This window comes from Nerophis lumbriciformis, linkage group LG26 (genome assembly GCF_033978685.3).
Source record: "Nerophis lumbriciformis linkage group LG26, RoL_Nlum_v2.1, whole genome shotgun sequence".
In the NCBI taxonomy this organism is placed as follows: domain Eukaryota; kingdom Metazoa; phylum Chordata; class Actinopteri; order Syngnathiformes; family Syngnathidae; genus Nerophis; species Nerophis lumbriciformis.
Window position 1 is genome coordinate 24,165,001 of NC_084573.2, and position 13,628 is coordinate 24,178,628.

The following is a 13,628-nucleotide window of genomic DNA, read 5'->3' on the forward strand; positions in this document are numbered from 1 at the left end:
ATTGAGTATTGTACATGCTCATATTTTTCATTTTCATACTTTTCAGTTGGCCAACATTTCTAAAAATCCCTTTTTTGTATTAGCCTTAAGTAATATTCTAATTTTGTGACACACGGAATTTTGGATTTTCATTTGTTGCCACTTCAAATCATCAAAATTAAATGAAATAAACATTTGAATGCATCAGTCTGTGTGCAATGAATAAATATAATGTACAAGTTACACCTTTTGAATGCAATTACTGAAATAAATCAAGTTTTTCAAAATATTCTAATTTACTGGCTTTTACCTGTATATATACACACACACACACACACACACACACACACACACACACACACACACACACACACACACACACACACACACACACACACACACACACACTATATTGCCAAAAGTATTTGGCCACCTGCCTTGACTCACATATGAACTTGAAGTGTCATCCCATTCCTAACCCATTGGGTTCAATATGATGTTGGTCCATCTTTTGCAGCTATTACAGCTTCAACTCTTCTGGGAAGGCTGTCCACAAGGTTGCGGAGTGTGTTTCCAAAAGCGCATAGGTGAGGTCACACACTGATGTTGGTCGAGAAGGTCTGGCTCTCAGTCTCCATTCTAATTCATCCCAAAAATGTTCTATCGGGTTCAGGTGAGGACTCTGTGCAGGCCAGTCAAGTTCATCCACACCAGACTCTGTCATCCATGTCTTTATGGACCTTGCTTTGTGCACTGGTGCACAGTCATGTTAGAAGAGGAAGGGGCCCGCTCCAAACTGTTCCCACAAGGTTGGGAGCATGGAATGGTCCAAAATGTTTTGGTATCCTGGAGCATTCAAAGTTACTTTCACTGGAACTAAGGGGTCAAGCCCAACTCCTGAAAAACAACCCCACACCATAATTCCTCCTCCACCATATTTCACACTGGGCACAATGCAGTCCGAAATGTACCGTTCTCCTGGCAACCTCCAAACCCAGACTCGCCCATAAGATTGCCAGGTAGAAAAGCGTTATTCATCACTCCAAACTCTTCCATTTTCTTACAATATTGGAATATTGGAATATTTAGGAGCTAGGACATTTCACGACTGGATTTGTTGCACAGGTGGCATCCTATGACAGTTTCACGCTGGAAATCACTGAGCTCCTGAGAGCGGCCCATTCCCAAATTCCCAAATGTTTGTAGAAACAGTCTCCATGCCTAAGTGCTTGATTTTATACACCGGGCCAAGTGATTAGGACACCTGATTCTGATTTATTTGGATGGGTGGCCAAATACTTTTGGCAATATAGTGTATATACATACATATATACACATACATTAATATATATTATACATATATACACATTAATATATATACATATATACACATTAATATATATATACACACATTAATATATATACATATACACATATATATTAATATATATACATATTGTGGAGCATCACAATACCTCCGAACAGGTGAGACTAAGCGGAGGGCCAGCCATCCCAATGAAAGCATGCACCAGGCGGTCAAACTACGCCACCCTCTAGGTGTGGTCATTGAAGGCAAGTACATCCCTAATTTTATCCTCAATCAGGCTGATGTGTGGCCACCTGCCCCAAGGCAGCTGTGTCAGGTTGGCAATCACTGTGTTTGATTTAAATAGCACCTCAGTGTTTGACTCATTGTGTGGCTGGCTCCCTGCTGGGAAAGGTCTGCTTCCATCGGGCGGTAAGTGTGTTGCTCCACTGAAATGTAGTTTGTAAATTAGTCTGCTAAATGTGTAAGATGTTTGATTCATTGACTGCTGTGTTTTATTGAACTTTGCACTGATCAGAGATTTCTCTGCTATATGTTCCAGGCAATTTAGGAGACCTGATCAAGGCATGAGGAATGCGATAATTTGTTTGTTTAAATGAAAGCCCCAACCAGGAGGAATTTAAGTTAACCTGCATTCCAAAAAAGTGACTGAATAAAGCAACGCTGCTGCGTTTGAACCCTAACAGAACTGTCTCTGGGAGGTTGGTTTGTGACCGCACATCACAAATTGGTGGAGGATGCGGGTATAGAAGACCCTCCCCAACCACAGTATGGAGCAAGCAGTAAGGGCGCTCCTGCAAAGCCAGGCGGAGTTGCAGAATGCGATGAAGGAACTGCTCAAGAAGGTCGACAAAGACGAAGCAGTGGTTCGAGCCCCGGGGGGAGTCCTCACCAAACAAGGCCCCGATGACGACGTTGAAGCCTATTTGGAGCTCTTCGAGCGCACTGCTACAAGGGAGCGATGGCCACCCGGTGAGTGGGCAGGAATAATCGCCCCGTTCCTCATTGGGGAGGCCCAGCACGCCTGCCGTGACCTGCGAGCAGAGGACGCACGAGACTACCCCAAGCTCAAGGCCGCCATATTAGCAAGTCATGGGTACAGTCTACCAGCTAGAGCTCAGCGATACCACGCCTGGGCCTACTGTGCCAGCCAGCCGCCCAGGGCCCAGCTTGCAGAACTACTACGTCTTACCCAGGGCTGGCTGACGAGTGGCGGGGAGACACCCTGGATCCAAAGATTGGTGATTGATCGGTGTATTCGAGTTTTGCCGCCCGATGCCAGAAAGTATGCTGCGCAGGTGAGCCCCACCTCCCTGGATTCTCTGGTAGCTCTGTTGGAGAACTACCAAGTTAGCAACGAGATGCTCCGAACCACCAGAGCTGAGCCAAGCCGCCCCACCCCTGCTGAAAGGATGGGCCGTGAACGCCGGCAATCTCCTTCACGTAATGCCCCAAGGGATAGTAACCCACCAGAAAGGTTGGCCCGACCCCCCAGAAGGTGCTATGTCTGCGGGCGAGAAGGCCACACCTCCTGGGCCTGTCCGGAACGGGACCGAGACGTCTCAATGCCCTCTGCCGCCAGCTCGGGTGCCCACCGACCTTGCTTGCACACCGGGGACACCAGCCGACCCCATGCCACCCTGCCGGTGCGGGTGGGAGGTACAGACGGCCATGCCCTGATTGATTCTGGCAGCGTCGTCACCTTGGTGAGGGCTGACTACGCTGGTCCTGTCGGCGCAGACACCATCCCGGTCACCTGCGTCCATGGTGATGTCCGCCATTACCCGGTCAGCCATATCCGGGTCCAGACCCCCCGTGGAGACGCCGTTGTGGCTGCTGGGGTGGTCCCCAACCTACCTGTCCCTCTGCTGATAGGCACGGATTGGGTCCTCTTCCAGCGGTATTGGAACCCAGGCCGCCGCCGCCCACATCCTCCCCGACAAACAAGACAAAGAGACCGGCGCCCCGCAGCCTCGACCCCGCGGACCGCATTCCCCACCTTCCGAGCACTTAGAGGAACCTCACCAGGAAGTGGAGCATCTGAAAGGGACACCAGTGGGGGAGAGACCCCTCCAGCCAGTGAAGACCCCTTCTCTGAGTTCCCGCTCATGCCGGTCGAGGGGAATCCTCCTCAAGGCGAGTACGCCACAGCCCAATGGGCTGACCCCAACCTGGAAATGGCCCGCCAAAGCATCACCACCATAGACGGTCAACTGGTCTCTGGGGTGAGTGTGATGTCTTATCCTCATTTTTTGGTAAAAGCGGGTCTGTTGTACCGAAGTGCAAAAGCTAAGGGTGGGGAAGTTGTCGAACAACTATTAGTGCCAAAAAGTTACGTCACCCGGGTGTTGTACCTCGCTCACTCCCACCAATTAGGGGCTCATCTGGGAGCCCAGAAAACCTATGACCGAGTGGTCGCCCGTTTTTATTGGCCCGGGGTGAAGCGAGCCGTCGAAGACTTTTGTCGCACCTGTCCAGAATGCCAAAAAGCGGCACCACGGCCCTTTCTCCGGAATCCCCTCATACCCCTCCCTATTATTGAGACGCCATTTTCACGAATAGCTATGGACATTGTGGGGCCGTTGCCAAAATCGTCTCGTGGACACCGCTATATCCTTGTCATCGTCGATTACGCAACCCGATACCCCGAGGCCATTCCCTTGCGTGTTGCTACCGCCAAGAATGTTGCCCATGAACTACTCATGCTTTTTAGCCGGGTTGGAATAGCAGACGAGGTTTTGACAGACCAGGGTACCTGTTTTATGGCCCGTGTAATGACCACATTGTATAAATGGCTTAAGATAAAACAGATCAGAACCTCAGTCTATCACCCACAAACTAACGGACTAGTGGAACGCTTTAATTCAACCTTGAAGACAATGTTAAGGAAACTGGTTGAAGTTGACGGGAAAGACTGGGACCAGTTAATTCCTTATGTACTGTTTGCTATTCGTGAAGTGCCACAAGCCTCTAAAGGTTTTTCTCCCTTTGAGCTGCTCTACGGGCGGAATCCACGGGGTCTGCTAGACCTCGCCAAGCAAGCCTGGGAAAGTCAGCCCTCCCCCCACCAGAACGTTATAGACCACGTGGAACACCTACAGGAGAGAGCCAGAAGGGTATGGCCACTGGTCCGGGACCATATGGAGAAGGCTCAAGCCGCCCAGGCACGAACATACAACAAGGGCGCCCGTCTCCGTGAGTTTAAGGTGGGTGACCTTGTCTTAGTATTGGTCCCGACGGCAGAGTGCAAATTCTTGGCTAAGTGGCACGGCCCGTACGAGATCGCTGAGCGAGTGGGGGCCGTCAACTACCGTGTACAGCAACCCGGCCGGAGGAAAGGTTTGCAGCTGTACCATGTAAATGTATTGAAAAGATGGCACACTGCTGCACCTTTGCCTAGCCCTGCCCTTCTAACGGACCTCTCTTCCCAGAAACCTGCCGTCAATGTAGGCGTGGACCTTGGCCCAACACAAATCCAAGATGTCCAAGAGCTCTTGGACCGCTACCGGGACATTTTTGCAGAGATGCCCGGGCGCACCCATGTCATAGAACATGACATAGAGACCCCGCCTGGGAAGGTGGTCAGGCAACGACCATACAGGGTCCCAGAAACGCGGAGGGAAGCAATAAAAGAAGAGGTAAAAAAGATGCTTGACCAAGGCGTCATTGAAGAGTCCTACAGCCCTTGGTCCAGTCCAATCGTGATCGTCCCTAAACCAGATGGCTCCTTGAGGTTTTGCAACGACTTCCGAAAACTAAACGACATACTTCGATGCATATCCCATGCCTAGAGCCGATGAGCTGATTGACCGCCTTGGACCTGCCCGCTTCGTCAGCACCATAAACTTGACAAAAGGTTATTGGCAGGTACCCCTGACCCAGAGAGCCAAACCCAAGACGGCCTTCTCAACTCCAGACGGCTTATTCCAGTACACTGTCCTCCCCTTCGGCATCCACGGGGCCCCTGCGACCTTCCAGCGCATGATGGACCGAATCCTCCGTCCTCACCAAGCCTATGCCGCCGCATATCTTGATGACATCGTGGTCCACAGCGCCACCTGGGCCCACCATCTGGAACACCTGGAGGCTGTCCTCAAGGCCCTTCGTCAGGCTGGTCTAACAGCGAACGGCAAGAAGTGCCGGGTAGGATGGACCGAAACCGACTACCTCGGGTATACGATAGGCCGTGGGTGTGTGCGACCCCAAGCCCAGAAGGTGGAGAAGATACGGAACTGGCCCCGCCCCATCACTAAAAAACAGGTGCAGTCCTTCTTAGGTCTGATCGGCTACTACCAGAAGTTTATCAAAGACTTTGCCACAATAGCGGCCCCCCTCAACGACCTCACTCGCCAACGGTCAACCCACCGAGTATATTGGACCACCGAAACGGAAGGGGCCTTCGAGAAGTTAAAGCAGGCTCTGTGTGAGGAACCCATCCTTGTTGCACCTGACTTCACGAAGCCATTCGTCCTCCACACAGATGCCTCTGGCACTGGGATCGGGGCAGTCCTAGCCCAATTGGTTGGCGCCGATGAACACCCCATAAACTTCATTAGCCGAAAATTGCTGAAGCACGAGAAAATTACTCTACCGTGGAGAAAGAGTGTCTTGCTGTGAAGTGGGCCATCCACCATCTCAGGTATTACCTATGGGGAAGACGCTTCACTCTGGTGACCGACCACGCCCCCCTCAAATGGATGGCCACCAATAAGGACAGCAACGCTCGGGTGACACGCTGGTTTCTGGAACTGCAAAATTATAAGTTCACCGTCGAGCACCGCCCTGGAAAGGAAATCCGCCACGCCGACGCGATGTCCCGCCGCTACGAAGATGAAGAACAGGAAGCTCCTCGTCCCAACAAGGAGCTTAGGGGGGGGATATGTGGAGCATCACAATACCTCCGAACAGGTGAGACTAGGCGGAGGGCCAGCCATCCCAATGAAAGCATGCACCAGGCGGTCAAACTACGCCACCCTCTAGGTGTGGTCATTGAAGGCAAGTACATCCCTAATTTTATCCTCAATCAGGCTGATGTGTGGCCACCTGCCCCAAGGCAGCTGTGTCAGGTTGGCAATCACTGTGTTTGATTTAAATAGCACCTCAGTGTTTGACTCATTGTGTGGCTGGCTCCCTGTTGGGAAAGGTCTGCTTCCATCGGGCGGTAAGTGTGTTGCTCCACTGAAATGTAGTTTGTAAATTAGTCTGCTAAATGTGTAAGATGTTTGATTCATTGAATGCTGTGTTTTATTGAACTTTGGACTGATCAGAGATTTCTCTGCTATATGTTCCAGGCAATTTAGGAGACCTGATCAAGGCATGAGGAATGCGATAATTTGTTTGTTTAAATGAAAGCCCCAACCAGGAGGAATTTAAGTTAACCTGCATTCCAAAAAAGTGACTGAATAAAGCAACGCTGCTGCGTTTGAACCCTAACAGAACTGTCTCTGGGAGGTTGGTTTGTGACCGCACATCACAATATATACACATATATTAATATATACACAATATATATACATATACACATATATATTAATATATATACATATATACACATATATTAATATATACACATATATTTATATAAACACACATTAATATATACACACATATATTAACATATACTCACAACAGCTGGGCGATATATTGAGTTTGGAAGATATTTCGATATATTTTTAAACAAGATATTAATTAATAAAATATCGTAATATCGATATAATTTATTTCACGTTAACATGACCAAACACCGCTTATTTGTTGTGTTCCTTATTCTCCCCCGCTCCCCTCGCTACTAATCCCCTCCCCTTCCTCCTTCCAAGACGTGCTTGCACGTATAAGAACATCCATGATTGGTTGGTTGTTTACTATGATGAGTCACGATTGGTTGAGATTATGGCAAAACATTAGGGCCAATCAGAGGCAAGATAGGGCAGGTCATGGAACCAGGAAGGGAAATCACAACAGACATCCCAAATGACGACGAGAGAGTCGTAGAAGAGAAGAGGGAATATTCAGGCGGGCGATTTATATATTAAAAAAAACTAGTGGAAGATGGCAGAGGGATTGTCTTGTTTAGATTTTTCTTTTAGCGATGTAAACGACGTCCAGGAAACCCACAATGCGTCTACTTGGCCTCATTTGGACAAATGTATGCGTCTGGATAAAACGTTCATTTGAGTTGTTTACCATGTAAGCCCAAATCAAAACTGTTCTCGAGTTCCCAAGGTTATTAAATTTCGCACGAGAAATGCTGCCAAAAATGTACGCCAAAGTGAGGAAGATCATAGCCGCACAATTAAGTCAAGTCACTTACTTGGTGCTGACCAGAACCGTACGTGTGTGACAGTCCATTACATCGTCCACTGGGAATTAAAAAGTGCCTGTTTGAAAATTAATTTTTTATCTGAGTTTGACACATTTTGTATTATTTGCACAGCTATATTACTTATTTTACGTAGAATTAATATTTTTCTATTTTATTTATGTTATGTAATTCTGTGCTACTTAAACAGTTTATTTTCTGTGCCGTTAATACCCATCTTGACTAACTTTGTTAATAAGTGTTTACAGTACAGTTGTCATTCACTTCAATTTTAGTGAATATCACTCAGAAATGAATATCTTTAAATGTATACTTTCACCGGAAAATATATTGAGATATATATCGAATATGGAGTTTAAGTAAAAATATATCGAGATATACTTTTTCGTCCATATCGCCCAGCCCTGGCTGACGTAGAAGCTAGCTTATCTCTTTCCGTAGTTAGCTATTACGGCTAATAACGTCGATGTGTTGGTACGCTAGAAAAAGAGTTCCTCAGTTTCGATCTTACAATAATGTGGCTACAGTTTGATTATCATACAGGTTACTGAACGTAAATTAGGTATTGTTGATGATTTTTTAATCGCTCAAAAATTAATATCTTTGTATGTATACTTTCACCGGAAAATATATCGAGATATATACCGAATATCGAGTTTAAGTAAAAATATATCAAGATATACTTTTTCGTCCATATCGCCCAGCCCTAATACAAACATATACATTAATATATACACATATATACTGTATATACATATATATTTTTTTATTGATTTTTGAAGATTAGGATTCGATTCGGAATCTGCATTTTTTGTGCACACCTACTATATAATACTGGTACCATTAAGTAGCAGTATCGATATCCAGGGACCGCATCATTACAAATGTGAACGGTACCTATCCCTAACTGCACTGTTGATTGAATAAATAGTGAATAGCAGCTAGTCTGTTAAATGCTTACAGAGCGTGAAGCCCCTGATATGCAACGGGAAATAAAGTATTTTGTCCCTGTAAAACAATCCTCTTAAGTAAGATTAAGGCCTTTTTATTTTTAATGTACCCACTCTCGTACATACAGTATATCCGGTGGATCCGAGCAAGGAACTTGACCAAACAAAAGTTACTTTGTTAAACTTTGCTCAAAGCGAAGTCGTGTTTGGAGTCTAACTGACCTTAGCGGGGAGTCCGAAAAGTGTCAATGGTGGTCCATGGCAGTTCTGATGCAGATTAACCATGGGATCAACACAATTAGCTACTGCAGCAGCACCACACACAAACACATTCATTATACCAAACAAAGGGTCGTTTAAAAGTAGAAATGTTCGGTCAGTAAACAAGAACCTTACGTCCAGTAATGCCTGAGATTGTCTTAACTTGGCATTTGAGGCCTGTTACGTAGGCCGTGAGCTTATGCTTAGACATGTGCTCTTACATATAAATAAACAACTCAGTCAACCAAAATGACACAATGTCGGCTCCTGATATCCAACAACGAAGCATTTGACTCAATGTTCAGGTTATATGTGCAAACAAAAGTGCTTTGCTTTTTCTTTGGCTTTAACCAAAGGAAGACTATACAGCAGAAGTTGCATTAAAACCACAAAGTCAGCCTATATTTTAAGAAGGTTCGGTTGTTGCTAACAATGATTAGATTATTTTTTAAATAATTGTAAAACTGCATCAATATACATAAATTAAAGATGCATCAATAATCGATTTGAATCGTAATCCCAATCAAAGCGTGAGGTGCCCAAAGATTCCCACCTCTATTCTTTTTACACTTGTATGACAATAAAGAATGCAAAAAAAAAACATTGCTAATTGATATTTTTTCAGTATTTGATTCTTAACTGTGGCATTTGTAACACAATAAATCTAATTTTCTATAATGATGGAAAAACTGTTTTTATTGTGTTTAATTTGAGGTGTTTTCATTAAGTCATTCAGTTTAATGGGGGAGGGGTTGCACTGTTAATGCATCTTTTAGCCATCTGTACAATTTTATTGCATTTCTAAACTTGACTTCTAAATACCGTATTGCGAAAAATATAAGGTGACTCCTCTTTTTTGGTAAAAAAAAAATGCTGAACCAAAGTTTTACAAATCAAAGCACTACAAAGGATATCATAGCTGTTGGACATTTAAAAGGGGAACGACACTTTTTTTCTAGAATCATTCACAATCCCTATAGACTACAAGAACACTTTAAAAAAAAAAAAGCATTCTAAGTTGTAAAACACGGCAAGTACAAGGTGGCTAACAATGCAGCTAATGTTCCGCCCATAAAGTCCCCTGAAAAAACAACACAAAGTTAAAGTTAGGTTAAAGTACCAATGATTGTCACACACACACTAGGTGTGGTGAAATTTGTCCTCTGCATTTGACCCGTCCCTTTGTTCACCCCCTGGGAGGTGAGGGGAGCAGTGGGCAGCAGCGGTGGCCGCACCCGGGAATCAGTTTTGGTGATTTAACCCCCAATTCCAACCCTTGATGCTGAGTGCCAAGCAGGGAGGTAATGGGTCCCATTTTTATAGTCTTTGGTATGACTCGACCGGGGTTTGAACTCACAACCTACCGATCTCGGGGCGGACACTCTAACCACTAGGCCACTGAGTAGGTGAAAACCGCCAACAATACAATTTACAACTCGTGACCTGAATAGTAACCAAGTATTAATGATATTGTTATTATACGCGCTAACACCAAAAAACTAGTTTTAGTGGAGCCGTCATCAAAGTTGGCTAACAGCTTATGCTGCTATATTGACATACCGAGCCGGTGAGCTGCTGCATCACCTCCGAGATGGTGAAAGTTCATTCTAGATTACAAATAATGCAGCTCAATTCTTGTATAGTAGAAGGTTGTGGCAATAAACCGAGAAGTTGGTCAACTTTCAATCAATCAATCCATCAAAGTTTATTTATATAGCCCTTAATCACAAGTGTCTCAAAGGGCTGCACAAGCCACAACAACATTCTGGGCTCAGATTCCACATCAGAGCGAGAAAAAACTCAACCCAATGGGAAACAATGAGAAACCTTTGACATTCAACTTAGAGTCGGTGTTCTGTCGATTTCCGCAACCCATCGGAATCCGCAACCCATCGCTGCTGAGCAAATATTTAAACTATTTACCTTAAAGAAAATACCCATCAAAAGCAGCTCCTTCGTGTAGACTCCTCATGTGGACGTTGCTACGCCACAAGTAGTCATTTTAAATTATATTGCGGTCATTGTATCTTCTACATGTACATTTTCGTTTTAATCACCATTTAAACAGGAATATTAATTATACAGTGTATGCCATTAGCCAACAGGGGTCAGCAGAAGGCCATAGATCAGATCTGGATATGGGGCAATCTGTTTCTTCTGCACAAAAGGCATAAACACCTTATTTATTGTGGTTATTCTTAGCATTATTTTAGACAACAGGAAACAACCAAAACAAAAACGGTATAAACCTTGGTTTATCTCAAATGCATGGATGGTTGCTTGTCTATACTGTGCGGTGACATAACTACTTCCAACAATAAGTGCTTTGACAAACTCATTTATGAATAATTAAAAACTAGGAAAGCACCTGCTCCAGGACCTATTTTGAACATTTTCTGAAAATGTTATCAAAACCCATCCATATTATGTTGCTAACTGACATACAAACCCTGGCGAAAACATAAACTCAGTTACGGAGGTAATAACAGCAATTCTCCAGTGGGAGCATTGTTTGATATCTAAATCGGCATTCCGAAACTTAGTTACATTTTTTTTTTTTAACTCGGCTGCGTAATTCAATAGACCCCTTTATAGCGTTACGCAACCGGTTGCTTTTTTCGAGGAACCTGCCAAATTCGACAGAACACCGGCAAGTAAGACACGAAAATATGCTTGTATCGGGGGTTTTGTGTGTTTGTTTGTTTTTTTACCTGTGTGAGTGTTATGATTACTTCTTCATCTAAACGGGAAGATATAAACATCCCATCAGTTGGCATACCAGTGAGAACAGACATTGTCCAGTAAGTGATTGATACTTGTTTGGTATGCGGTCAGGTTTAGGCCTGCCTCAGGGAAGAGGACGTCCCTGCCATGCACAGTCCACCACAGGCACCGGTGGAGGTGCGACAGGCCTAAGGCCCAGCGGCAAGACCACCTTGCTGTAATTAAAATGTACTTTATCAAAAAAGATTTGTCGAGTGATGTCAAGGATTATACGTCGGTTGGGTTCCCAGACATATCAAGCTATTGTGCTCCAGTTGTCATTCTACACGACAAAAGAGGTGAAAACTTAGAAAAGCATGGAGGTCTACAACTTCTTTGTGAGTGGCTGGGTCAAGGACATTGGTATCAAGACTCTCCTGGATAAATACCGTATTTTTCGGAGTATAAGTCGCACCGGAGTAGAAGTCGCACCTGCCGAAAATGCATAATAAAGAAGGAAAAAAACATATATAAGTCGCACTGGAGCCCGGCCAAACTATGAAAAAAACTGCGACTTATAGTCCGAAAAATACGGTATGCATCGTTTTTGCTTGGGTAAGTTTGCATTTCATGATTTATCTTTGCGTTTACTGCCATGTTTGTTGCTGTTGCGTGCGCCGCTTACGGGTAGCGTGTTTTCCCCCGTCTTTATCAAAATATAACTATAGATCACAATGTTGTGTACGTGCTGAAAGCTTCATTTATGAATGCTGCCTTTGGTAAAAGCTTAACTGTTTTAGGTTTTGCTCACATTTGCTTTCTTTAATTAGATTCGTTGGTGCTTTTTTGAAACACATGTGTTTAAGAAATACAAATAATATCAAGATAATACTTCATTGGGAAATAATAACCGTTAAAAGTTTATCAAACAAGCCTTTAATGAAATGGTCACTGCAAACTCGTGCATGCTTCAACTCTGCTCCCTTGGACTGGCGTGTGAGCTGCTTTTATCGTTGTCGTTTCGTAAAATCTTGCACTCTTCCCCCCTTTTTGATTACCTCTTTAGGAACTCTGAAGAAACGTTTATCCTTTTGGCGATTTGAATGATTCGTACAGCTGAAAACAACACAAGCTCAAGGCATTTTTTATTTGACAAAAGTTAAATGGCGCCTATAGTACCCATTGAGAACAGAGCTAGCTTGACCACCTCTCATATTAAATGGATGGGATGTGAGCCGGACGTAATGTCATTAAAATCCAAGCAATTAAATGCCTGAACCAAATGCTTAACCAAAACGTTCCTGTTATATCACAATCAAATAAAGTGTGTTTTGCTCACTCCCGGCAATGGGGCAGTTTGCCTAAGTTTTATTTGTCTCTCTTCCTCCTCTCCTTCTTTCTTTCTGTAGCAGCATAAAAGTTATCCTCTGCAATCATGATATGGCATCCCTCTTAGCTTTCTCCGGAATAGGAAAAAATTCCAAAACCGGGGCGACATATTGAAAAGGGGGCGTACCAAGTACACCATTACTCAAAAACGAATTGATATTATGGGAAATGACTGCCAGATTCTTTTTTAGGAGCAAAAAGACAAAAACTGTTTGTAAAATTTCGGACATCTGGGTGTATTGGGTCCTTTGACCCATTAATAGCGGGGCCCTATGCACAGCGCATGATCTGCGTATAAGGAGGTGCGGCCCTGGAAACATCACTTTGAAAGCCAAACAAATTAGACCAGGGTATTGTGATTATGATGGACTTCAGAGGTTCCCATGGGTTTTTTTTAACATGGAGTTAATCATCACATTGCTGAGAGGACCAGTGTAAACAGATCTGGGATACCCACGTCTAGTTGGACTGATTGAGAGATTTTCCAGGATCGCAACAACATCCTTTGTGTGTGACGTCTGAAAGAAAAGTTTGGTATGTCTTTGTCCGAGCCAGACCAGCCACCGATGACAAGAATTCCCATACAAGCACGCACACTCACAAATGTCAGCGTACGGAGAAATCAGATCACTAATCGTCCTTTGTCGCCCGGCAACATTCCCGTCGTTGCGCCCTGGAAACCAAGATTTAGGGAAGCTCT